Source organism: Martes martes (genome assembly GCF_963455335.1).
Source record: "Martes martes genome assembly, chromosome: 17".
In the NCBI taxonomy this organism is placed as follows: Eukaryota; Metazoa; Chordata; class Mammalia; order Carnivora; family Mustelidae; genus Martes; species Martes martes.
The window spans coordinates 58,858,088-58,868,729 of record NC_137905.1 but is presented as its reverse complement, the minus strand read 5'-3'; the positions used below and the strand labels follow the sequence as shown (position 1 = coordinate 58,868,729).

The 10,642-nt window shown below is 47.8% G+C and overlaps 1 long non-coding RNA gene across 2 annotated transcripts; it reads left to right on the top strand.

Moving 5' to 3' along the window:
* Positions 1-668: 668 nt before the first annotated feature.
* Positions 669-8,572, top strand: LOC308358869. Of its 2 annotated transcripts, XR_013968346.1 has the most exons (5): positions 669-868; positions 3,441-3,517; positions 4,687-4,804; positions 5,761-5,826; positions 6,888-8,571. It is a non-coding gene; the product is annotated as an uncharacterized lncRNA (long non-coding RNA). The 2 variants fall into 2 exon arrangements; XR_013968345.1 differs by lacking the exon at positions 4,687-4,804 and having other exon boundaries at positions 678-868; positions 6,888-8,572.
* Positions 8,573-10,642: the final 2,070 nt, after the last annotated feature.

Sequence of the window (10,642 nt, the reverse complement as noted above, 5' to 3'; positions counted from 1 at the left end):
AGTATATGGAGTAAAAAAATGTGGATAGGACATAATTCAGTGTATAGGACATAATTCCCGATGATATAAGCAACTGAGAAATTTTCTGTGGGATTCAGATGCAGAGCTCCTACTTGTTCACCGGCTTCAGGGCAGTCTAACATTCTTCTTCTTTCTTCCCACTCATGGCCCTCTTTGGAGTTTTTTCTATTCTTCTGACCAAACATAATGAAACACTGAATAGCGCTTCAGTCCACAGCATTTGAAGAACAATAACATAACGTTTCCAGCTATTCAAGGACACATTTTATGACTGATTATGGGATGATTAGGCTGTTTATGTTAAGTAGATCTGGGAGCATCTCAGGTAAGATTTTTATCCTCTTGGAGTAGGCTGATTTTGTGGAGTCCGAAACAATGTCCTTTTAATGCGTTTGACATGGACAAAGCCTTCTCCCCTGAGGCAGGAATATCATTTTCCAGCTTCCCTCCTAGTGCCGCGCAGCCTATGTTGGATACTCTGGTTTATCAAGGGTGGAGAACCCGCTTTCCTGCCATCGCCGGAGCGCTAGGACTACATTACCCACAAGATCCTGCGTGCCGAGGAGCCGAAGACGCATCAGGACGAGCATATCTGCGCATGCGCATTGCGTCAGGGCGGGACTTCCGGCCTCCTGCTCTGGGCAGGCGTGTTTTGCGTTCTGGGGGATCCCTTCCGCAGGGCTGAGGCGTAGGTAACAGAGGGGAGTAGGCGTGAAAAGGCTCGCCCTTACCGCAGAGATTTGGATCCCGGGCAGCCCCGCTCCGGGCCGGGACCTGGACCGCCGGCCCGGTGTCCGCTCCGCCACCGAGTCCGATGGCGGCGGCCGCGCCCAGGGACCCGGCTCCGGTAAGCGCTCGTCCCCCGGGCCCACCCCGCCGGCCCCTACCCAGACCCCGAAGGCCCGAGCGCGGGGCCCCTGCTCGCGGCCCTGCGGCCCGGGCCCCGGTGTCCGGGACAGGGAGTCGGGGGTGGGCGGGGGCGCGTGTGGGAGCGCGGGCGGGCTGCGTGCGGGAGCGGGCTCCGGGCTGAGGGGCCGCCGGGGCGGGGGCTGCAGGAGGTCTGAGGCGGGAGGATTCCGCCCTCGGGACGGAGAGCGTGAGGCGGAGACGCCTGGATTGGTGGGCGGAGGTGCGGTACCTTCATGGGAGGACACTAGGCGCCAAGGGGACTTTGGCCAAAGGAGGGCCACGATCTCCATTAGCGTTTCAAGATTCCCCCAGGGAGTTCTAAAGAAGAGCAGTTTGGAGGTGGGAGATGAGTGCTCCGAGGAACTGGCAGGCTGAGTCTCTGTTCAGGGTCACGCAGCCGGTAAGACAGCATTGAGCCCCGAGGCCCACTGATTAGACAGCCAGCCTGAGCTCACTTGGCTCCAGGGCCTGGAAGAGTGCAGAGAGGCACGAGCCCATCATCCTTTCCCCCGTGGTGGCATTCTTCAAAGGCCTGCCTTTTCCCGCAGAGTCCCAGGACTGCAGAAGTACTTGTGGAACCAGCACGGGTGTGTAGAGGGTGTCCTAGTCGTTTACTAGCCCTGACTGACACCCAGATGTTCTCTGGACTCTTACGTGCTGTTTTCCTAGTCCTTGAGTCTGAAGACCGTAGAGAAACCCCAATCTCAGAGTCCTAAGTTGATGTCAGGGGTTATATGACGGTGTTCCCATTTTTGTCATCCAACATAAACGAGTGTTTAGGGTTAACCCAGGAGCAGGTACCAGGATGTGCAAATACAAGGAGGTAAAGCTGAGTTGGAGGTGTTCAGGAATCACAGGTTTCCTTTTATGATGTGAACAAAGAGCAGGGGAACACGTGTCAGGATAGGAATGACTGCCTGAAAAAATTGGGTGTCTCTTCTGGACGTCATAGAAGGTTTGGTCAGAAGAGAGAGATAATGTTAGAAAAGTCGAAAACAGTCTCCTGTAAAGCAGAGAATAGACCATGGAAATGAGGGAGGGACAAGGGAAATCAGGGCAAAGGCTACTACCATAAACCAGGTGAAGGTTAATTGACCAGGACTGTGGTTTAGGGTGGTCACATTTTTGGATGCAACCATGGACTCATGCTTTAAAATGGGAAACTAGATTTTTAATGTGGGTGGTGAGGGGGAGAAACAGAGGTATCAGGGATAACCCCAGGGTGTTTGATCTTTGCAGCTGTAGGGATGGAAGTTCCAACTGAGGAGGAAGTCGGTAGTAGAAATAATGTTCACTGGGGATATCAGGAGCTTTGTTTTGGCCATGTTTCGATTCAGAGGTATTTCAGAGACCACTGAGTGGAGGCATCAAATTGGCAGCTGGAAACACAAGTTGGGAAAGCAAAAAAACAGTTCAAATTGGAGACATTCAAAATGTGGTATTTACTGTGTGGACCCAAGGAAGTGACCTGTGGTTACATTTAGGAGGTACAACCTTCTTGTTGATTGGTGTGAAGCTGTTCATAGGCCAGGAAGTAGAGGGTAGGGGCTGAGCACTGGGTCTCTCGCTTGGGTACTTGAGTGATGGTATTGGAATTCATAAATGCCAATTAGGGAGATTTGTGCCCTTAAAAGTAGGGTGTATCAGATACACTAGTCTAGCAGGTGGCCAAGGCTTCCAAGATAAGAATGGACGTGAGAGAGATGCAGAGACAAGGGGTAATTGAGGCAAGATGTCACTCAGGTCAAAGCTCTTGCTCATTCACGTCTCTGTGGATTCCCAGTGATTTGTGAGGACTTTGGTGGGACCTGGGTTATGTCATTCGTACTGGTGGTATGCTCAGGGGGAGATTATGGTCGTCTGGGAGAATCAGTGGGACGGGGGTGTGTGACAAATGGACTGGGCTTTGAATGGGGGTTAGGTGGACAGAGACGATTGTCATTGCGGAGGGGACAGCAAGTACAGCACAGAAATGGAAGCGGGCCATGGTTTCGACCACAACTGGTTCTGTGTGGCTTGGTCTCAGGCATGGAACAGAGCCAGGGAGGGAGGCCTCCGTGGAAGGATTAGGCGTTTCCAATTCTAGCAGGAGCCATGGGAGCTCTGGACTAGTATTGGGTCCTGTGGGAATTTGCCAAGGAACTCTGGATGTTTTCTGCTAAGTTGTATTTCATGGCCTAAAATTAAGGCCCATTATTATGTGCTGCCTTGGCACCTGTTGAAACTCTGAGTGCCTGAGATGGCCTGAGTTCAGGTTCTCCTCCCCACTCTTGGACAGGTCTCCTAGCCAAGACTCCCCTTTTCATCAGGAGGACCAGAGCGTTCCTACTTATACCTTTAAAGTGTGTTTCAGTTCTCCACAAGCCCATGGAGTTCCTCGCACAAGCCCTTCACATCATCCTATGGGAACCAGATTATACCTCACCTCTTGATCTTGTAAAACTTGCCTCTCGTGGCCCCTGGTTGTTCACTGTACCCTTAGATGTTCTCTGCTCTTCCCTTTTTCCCAGGGGCTGGTCTGGCCTTCTCATATCGGGCCCATGGACACTGCTTGTTTCCCTGATTGCCTAAGCACGTGCTGTGGCTGGTAAGTCTGAGGTGTGTGCACTGCCCTCCCCCTGAGCAGCCCCAGCAACGGGTCAGGCATCTGGTGGTCATTGTAATTGATTGTTCTTGATTGCCCTCTCCCTGGCCCGGGGACACTGTCCAGATCTAAGGCACCCGAATACACCAGTTGCTACTTCTTTCCTCTAGCTGACATTTCTTCATGACTGTCCATGCCAGGAATTGCTAACACCAACGTGATTACAGTTATGGGGACCATGATCTCTTCCTGTAAGACTCTCCTCTAAAACACCCCACCCCCCACCCCACACCACCAGGCAATCAAATACTGAGTTGTTCTGGCCCAGTACTTTCTGCTCTTCTGTGACGTCTTCCCCTTGGTGATTGCATCATGCGGGTGCCACGTAGTTGCTCATCTTGGGAGTAGGTTGGAGAGCCTTTATGTGGTTCACAGACGGCTGTTGATCCAGCCACAGCAAGATGGGCTCAGGAAGATCCTGATCTGGAGGATTCGTCCCTGGGGGAGGGCGTAAATCAGGGCTGTGTTTAAGAAACAGAACATCCGTTGTGACAGAAATGTGTTCTGTGCGATTAGTATTTTGGTGCCTGTGGGCATACCTCATTTTCGCTCTTCCCTCACCAGTCTTGATCCTCTGCCTACTTGTCACTCTACATGTCACTTCTACTCTCATATCCTGTGCGTGACCAGTCCCTGCCTCTCTGGACTCCACATCTTGCCTGCTTTCCTCACCGCTCCGTCCGCAGTGCTGCCCGCATTGGCCGCTGCGCATTTTGTCATGAGGTGTGCATGTCTGCTCGAATAGGCCTTGAACATGAGCAACTCTATTGCAGTTGAATTTTTTTGGTCCTGGACTTACCCTTCTGCATAATGGGCATGCGTCATCAGGAACCAAGAGCTGGCTGGAGGTTTTTTGCCGAGAAACAGATTATAGACCCGGCTCTCCTCCACATGCCACACGTCGTAGTTGTGTCCTTCACCATTTGAGACCTTCCCCATTTTACGCTTTTTATTTCCCTGGAGCAAAGACACTCTGTCCTGAACTGGAACCAAATCTGTTTTGTAGATAATCACACAGACTTGTCCTGGGTTTGTCAAACACATTCTGGCGTATGGGTGGTCTGGTCCAACCAGAGTCAACATGGACTCCTCCAGCATTTTCTTTCATTCAGGTTGTTGGTGTGGAGCAGATGAGGAGGAGGTACCTTTCGAGCAGAGGATTTCTGTAGAAGTGTCAGAGGTCAGGACTCCAAGGCAGATGTGTCTGCCCAGAGGGCCCATTCCTATGAGGTATATAGCCTGGTCTTGAGAGAGATTTTGCGCTTGACTGTGCCAAGGAACACATACCAGCCAGAAACCATACACCTGTGGGGCACATGGGAAATGATTATGTTTTACTGCAAACCTTCCATAGTTCTGGAAGCAGGACATTGGAAAGAAACACTTCAGAAGCAGAACCTCATTCGTGAAGAGCTGCAAGTTCTTTGTGTCAAGGAAGCCCTTTATCTGTAGGGAGGTTGGGAAGAACTTTTTGACCAGCTCTGGGTCTCTCCAACAATAAGTCAAAGAGCAGTGCCAAGTGCATAGTGGCCTTACACGATATAGAAATTAATTGTAAATGGGGAGGATGCTTGAAAACTTGTGAGAACAAATACACATTTATTCAGCACCAGAGAGACCTTTCTAGAACACGATGTTACGTATGTAGTGCATGTGGGAAGTCTTTTACCAGAAGGTACCGCCTCAGTCACCATTGGAGAGTTCACACTAGGAAAGGGCCTTCGTGAGTATGTGGAATGTGGTAAATTATTTAGCATCAAGGCCGACCTCATTCCGCATCAGAGTTCACACTGGGGAAGGGCCTTATGTGTGTGGGGAATGTGGGAACTTGTTTCCTTACAGATCCAGTCTCTCTCTAATTACCTGAGGTTTCACACTGAATCAAGGCCTTATGAGCGTGGTGAATGTGGGAAATCTTTTAGCCAAAGTTCTGTGCTCTTCCAGCATCAGAATTCACGCTGGAGGAAGGCCTCTTGAGTATGGGGAATGTGGGAAATCTTTAAATAAAGCTCTGGTGCTCCTTCAGTGTTGGAAAGTTCACCCTGGATGAAGGCCTTCTATATGTGATGACTTCCCTGGCGGAGGCCCTGTCTCATTGACTACCAGGTAATTCACGTAGGAAACTCAGAGGATTAATGTAGATGTGCGGGGAGTGTGCTAGTTCTGTATTCCTTCTAATGCTGCAGGTGGCTTCTGAGGGTGCCATCTGCCTGAATTTAATGTCCTACATCAGAACAGCCACCAAATTCCAGGTATGTGAGAGGTATATATATGTGTGTGTGTGTGTGTGTGTGTGTGTATTTTTTTTAAGATTTTTTTTTTTTAATTTTTTTGATGGAGAGTACAAGCAGGCAGAGTAGCAGGCAGAGGGAGAGGGAGAAGCAGGCTCTCTGGTGAGCAAGGAGCCCCATGTAGGACTCAATCCCAGGACCCCGGGATCATGACCTGAGTGGAAGGCAGTTGCTTAACCTACAGAGCCCTCCAGGCGCCCCGAGAGATGTATTTTTAAACTGCCCAGGCCATTGCCAGATTTACGTCCCTCTGTTACGTTGTGGAAGCTTTTCTACTTCGCCTCTTTGGAAGGTGCTCAGGGTGTGTCTCATTCGCTAACTACATTGTGTTTAGAGAAGTAAAACTTCCCTGTTCTCCTGTTTGTGAAAGGATGAGTGAGAAACCTGATCATTCCTTTCTCATTTCTTTCTCTCTGATGAGTTAGGCCGTGGACCTGATCCAGTTTGGGCCCAGAAGACAGTGCTCATGATTTGAAAACATAGATTCCTTTTTCAGGGATGTTACTGGTTTCACATGACCCTTGTGATGGAATTTTCCAGCGTCCAAATCACAAACCTAGGAATAGCCTGTTTTCCATTGTTCTGGTTTGTGTGGTAATGAAGGCCTTACTTAAGGCACCTTTAATTTGGGGCTTCTATTCACTGTGTATGTGGCAGCTTGAAAACAACTGTTTGAGGGGCGCCTGGGTGGCTCAGTGGGTTAAAGCCACTGCCTTCGGCTCAGGTCATGATCCCAGGGTCCTGGGATTGAGCCCCGCATCGGGCTCTCTGCTCCGTGGAGAGCCTGCTTTCTCCTCTCTCTCTGCCTGCCTCTCTGCCTACTTGTAATCTCTGTCAAATAAATAAATAAAATATTTAAAAAAAAAAAGAAAACAACTGTTTGGGTCGTTCTGCTGAGAACAACTGAGTTCTGCTAGCAGGAGCATGTGACCAGCTTTTCTTGGGTCCAAACTTTGCCCCAGATAGGACAGTATTCGGCAGAATATATATATATGTTCTTTTTTGTTTTTGTTTTTGTGGAGGCCGAGAAAATTAAGGACATCCCACCTCAGGTTTAACCTTAGCAAGAGTACAGCCATCTTCGCTCCAGCAGCCATCTCAGGCCCCAGTGACCGGTCCAGGAAAAACCGCTGTACCCCGCCCCGCAACACCCCGGCAGCAGCTGATCAGCTTACTGCAGGAAAGCCTGAAATTTCCCCTCCTCCCCGCCCAAGCCTCTTGTAATGACACATAAATAGCCCTGCCTTAACTAGACTCGGGGTCCAGTCCCTACTCCGCTGTGTCGGGTATACTTGGACACGACAAGCTTAAGCTTGTCGAATAAACCCTCGTGTGATTGCATCGGTGTTGGCTCCTTGGTCTCTCGGACACGAAAACTTGGGCACAACGTTTTGTTTTGTTTTGTTTTGTTTGGCCTGGTCTGCACTGCTGCCCACAGCTTCCCAGGAAAGACTGCCGGGCATTAGGGTCCTGATTCGTTGCTTGGATGTCATGATACTCTGTAGGTTCAGAGGTCAGCCTGAGGAGGGTACAGTTGTGACGGACTCTGGTGTTCGTAAGAATTGTTTTCTTATTCAGAGGGGATGCTGCATCCCGCTCAGCACTGATAAGGGAAATCTATTACTTGGGTCCCGCAAAGCAGCCAAGTGCTCTGGTGTCCAGAATTCTTTAGGGTGGTGCCACTGGTTGAAAGATTATAGGGGGGATCATGATTGTTAAAACAAGCAAACAACCCCCCACCCCCGCACCCCCACACTGGATTGATAGGGAGTGAGGAGACTACAACACACTCGTTGGAATGGGCCTCCTTTAAGAGGGTGTCTGCAGGTTTAGTCACTATGGCTGTGAAGGATGAGCAGGTACAGAAATTTTCAGGATTTCCAGAACTGTGTATCTTGTGTAGCTGAGGGCCTTTGAGAAAAAATAATGTAGAGTTTTAAAGACTCATGTAGCTTTTTTGGGCGCCCTGTCTCAAGGCCATCGCTGTCTTGGGAGTAAAACCAGGGAGTTGAGAGAAAGGACATGTCTTGGTCAGTGATTGTGGCCTTAGCGCAGCAGCCTGCATTCCTTTCGAATCGAGTGGAAATGGCTTTCGTCGCTTTCGTCGTTCACTTTTATTTGTTATCCCTGGGGCATGAGGAGAGATGGAGTTGCAGAGCGGGATTTTACAAGCCGGTAGGAAATCCAGATTTTTACTTTGAACCGTTTCTAAAGTTGTGCTAAGGTATAGATGACGTGCAGTGAACTGTACGTATTTAAACTGAACAGCTCAAAACAAAACAAAACAAAACTGAACAGCTCAGTAAGCTAAATTCACTTAACCCAGGAAACTCATCACAATCATGAAAATGGCCCCGTCCCTCACTCCGTATTTATGTGCAGCACTTCAGTGGTGTCTCTCTCTCTGCCCTTCAGGCAACCATTGGTCTACTTTCCTTTGTAACAGATTAGTTTGCATTGTCTAGAATTTTCTATGATTGAAATAGTAAATTGTTTACCCTTTTTTTCCTCCCATGGGTGCCCTCTGCAGAATGGTTTGTGTTTTTTTTTTCAGATTCAGCATGAATACTTCATCATTTTTATATCGCAGAGAAGTATGATTTTCTATAAACTACCACTGCTTGTATATTCATTCATCTGTTTATGGATATTGACTGCTTTCTGGTACTGGTTGTTACAAATAAAATCACTACAGACATTTTAATACAATTTGTTATGTGGCTATATTTCATTTCTCTTGTGTTAATACTTCAGGGTGCAATGCTGGAATCAAGCTGGGTGAATATTAACTTTTTATGTATATTACATAGTGTGATAAGGGAGGCATCTTTGATAATGGGGTCATTGGGCAAAAACTTGAAGGATAAGAGAGATAACTACGTGGGTATTTTCAGAATAAGTTCTAAGCAAAATGTGCAGGTGGGTAGGTAGCTTCGGTAGTTGGAGCCCTCACAGGGCTCCTAAGCCATTGAGGACTCCAGCCAGGTTGGCTGTTAGCCTGACTCGCTTACTGCAGAGACACTCGGGACGGATGTGAGAAACTCTGGCTCTGCCTCTGGGAGTCTGCAGTTCTTCACTGTGGCAGACTACAAGGCCTGGACCTAGGCAGCCTCATTTTTCATCGAAATCTGGTTTCCGAGTTTAATTCCTAGACCTTTACCATTAGTGTCACCCAGTGATTTGTTAGAAATGCTCATTCTCATTTCAGAAACTGGCCTAGTGAAAAAGATTCTGTGGATCAAGACCTTAGAATCTGTGTTTTAGCAATTTTCCAGATGATTCTGATATAACATTCCATTGTACTGTTGTGGTTTCTGTAGACCAGGTCACAGTGCTTCTCACAATAGCAGGAGTCACCTCTAAATCTGCAGGATTTTTGAACTGATATTACAAAAGAAGGGATCAGTACAGGTTATGTAATATACAGACCATACTTCTAAGCACATTCATGTTATGTTCTTCCATTGTGCCTACCACATTCCAAGATGTTACATTAGGATTTCTTCTTTCATGAATTCTGTGACCTCCTTGTATATAATATAACCCCCAGGAGGGCAGGAGTCTTTGTCCCGTTGTGTCCAGATGTCTCCTTTGCATCTACAATAAGTTCTTGAAGCCAAACGCTCATTATTTGTTAGAACAGTGAATAAGCAAGACACTTTAGCTTCCCTTTATATTTTTACAAGTCGACCTATTCCTAATGTCCCTGTTAGCTTTCCCTGAATGTTGGTATCACTTACTTTCAGGAATGGATAAGAATCAAATTCAGGAGACAAAGTCATCAGAATGATTGTTTTAGTCACATGCTCAGCTTAACTATATCTTTTCTCAGACATCACTGCTACAATTTCTCTAAGATCTTCACGTTTTTATCATTCACTGGTATTTCCACTGAGGCATTTCCGACACAATCTCTGAATCGTTATAGAGCCATTGTCAGTAGCTTTGTGTAATTTGAATTTTATAGCTGTTTTTCTCGGATAATGTCAATTCCTCATGCAGGAAACTCCCTGTAATTGCCCGGGAAATGATAACCACTTTCCAGTAATGAGGTGAGCTCATAGATTTAAGTTACCCTCTGCATTTTGGAAATCAGAGCATCCTTTTGATACGTGCTAACACCTGTAAACCCTGAAGCCACCGTCCACTATCAGAATAGCACGTCTTTCACAGTTCTGTTGTTGAGATGTCAGATTTCCAAAAGGTAGTGACTTTCAGTCTATCCAAAAAGAGATACTGAATAGATACATGTGTTGCTATGTTGAACACAGTAATTTACTGTACAGTCAAGGGAGATACCTTCTGTGGTAATTACAGAGATCAGCTTTGTATTCCTGCTTCGGGGTAGTCCAACATCCCTCTTCGATATTTCCTGTCATGACCCAATCTGGTTTTTTCTGTCGTCCCTGATCAAACCTAGAGCGACTGATAAAACCAAGGGTAACACTGACTTCCTCGTGTATGGCTTTGAATTGCAACGTGACGTGTCGAGCCTGCATGACTACGGACGGTGAGCGTATTTGACTCTGTAGCCTTTGGGAGTATCTGAAGTATGTTCAGCTTCTGGGAGCAAGCGGAGCTTCACGATGTCCGGAATAACACGTCCCTGCACTCTTGGGGGAACAGCTACAAGCAACACACAACACTCCCTCCAAAACTTGAGTTCTCCTTCTTTAAGAAGAGACAAAGACCCTTCTAATCTCTTGGACTCATAAACGGCATCTCCCAGCGCAGCTCCTGGGTCGAAATTTGTCTGCGGGTTGGCCGCCGAGCACCC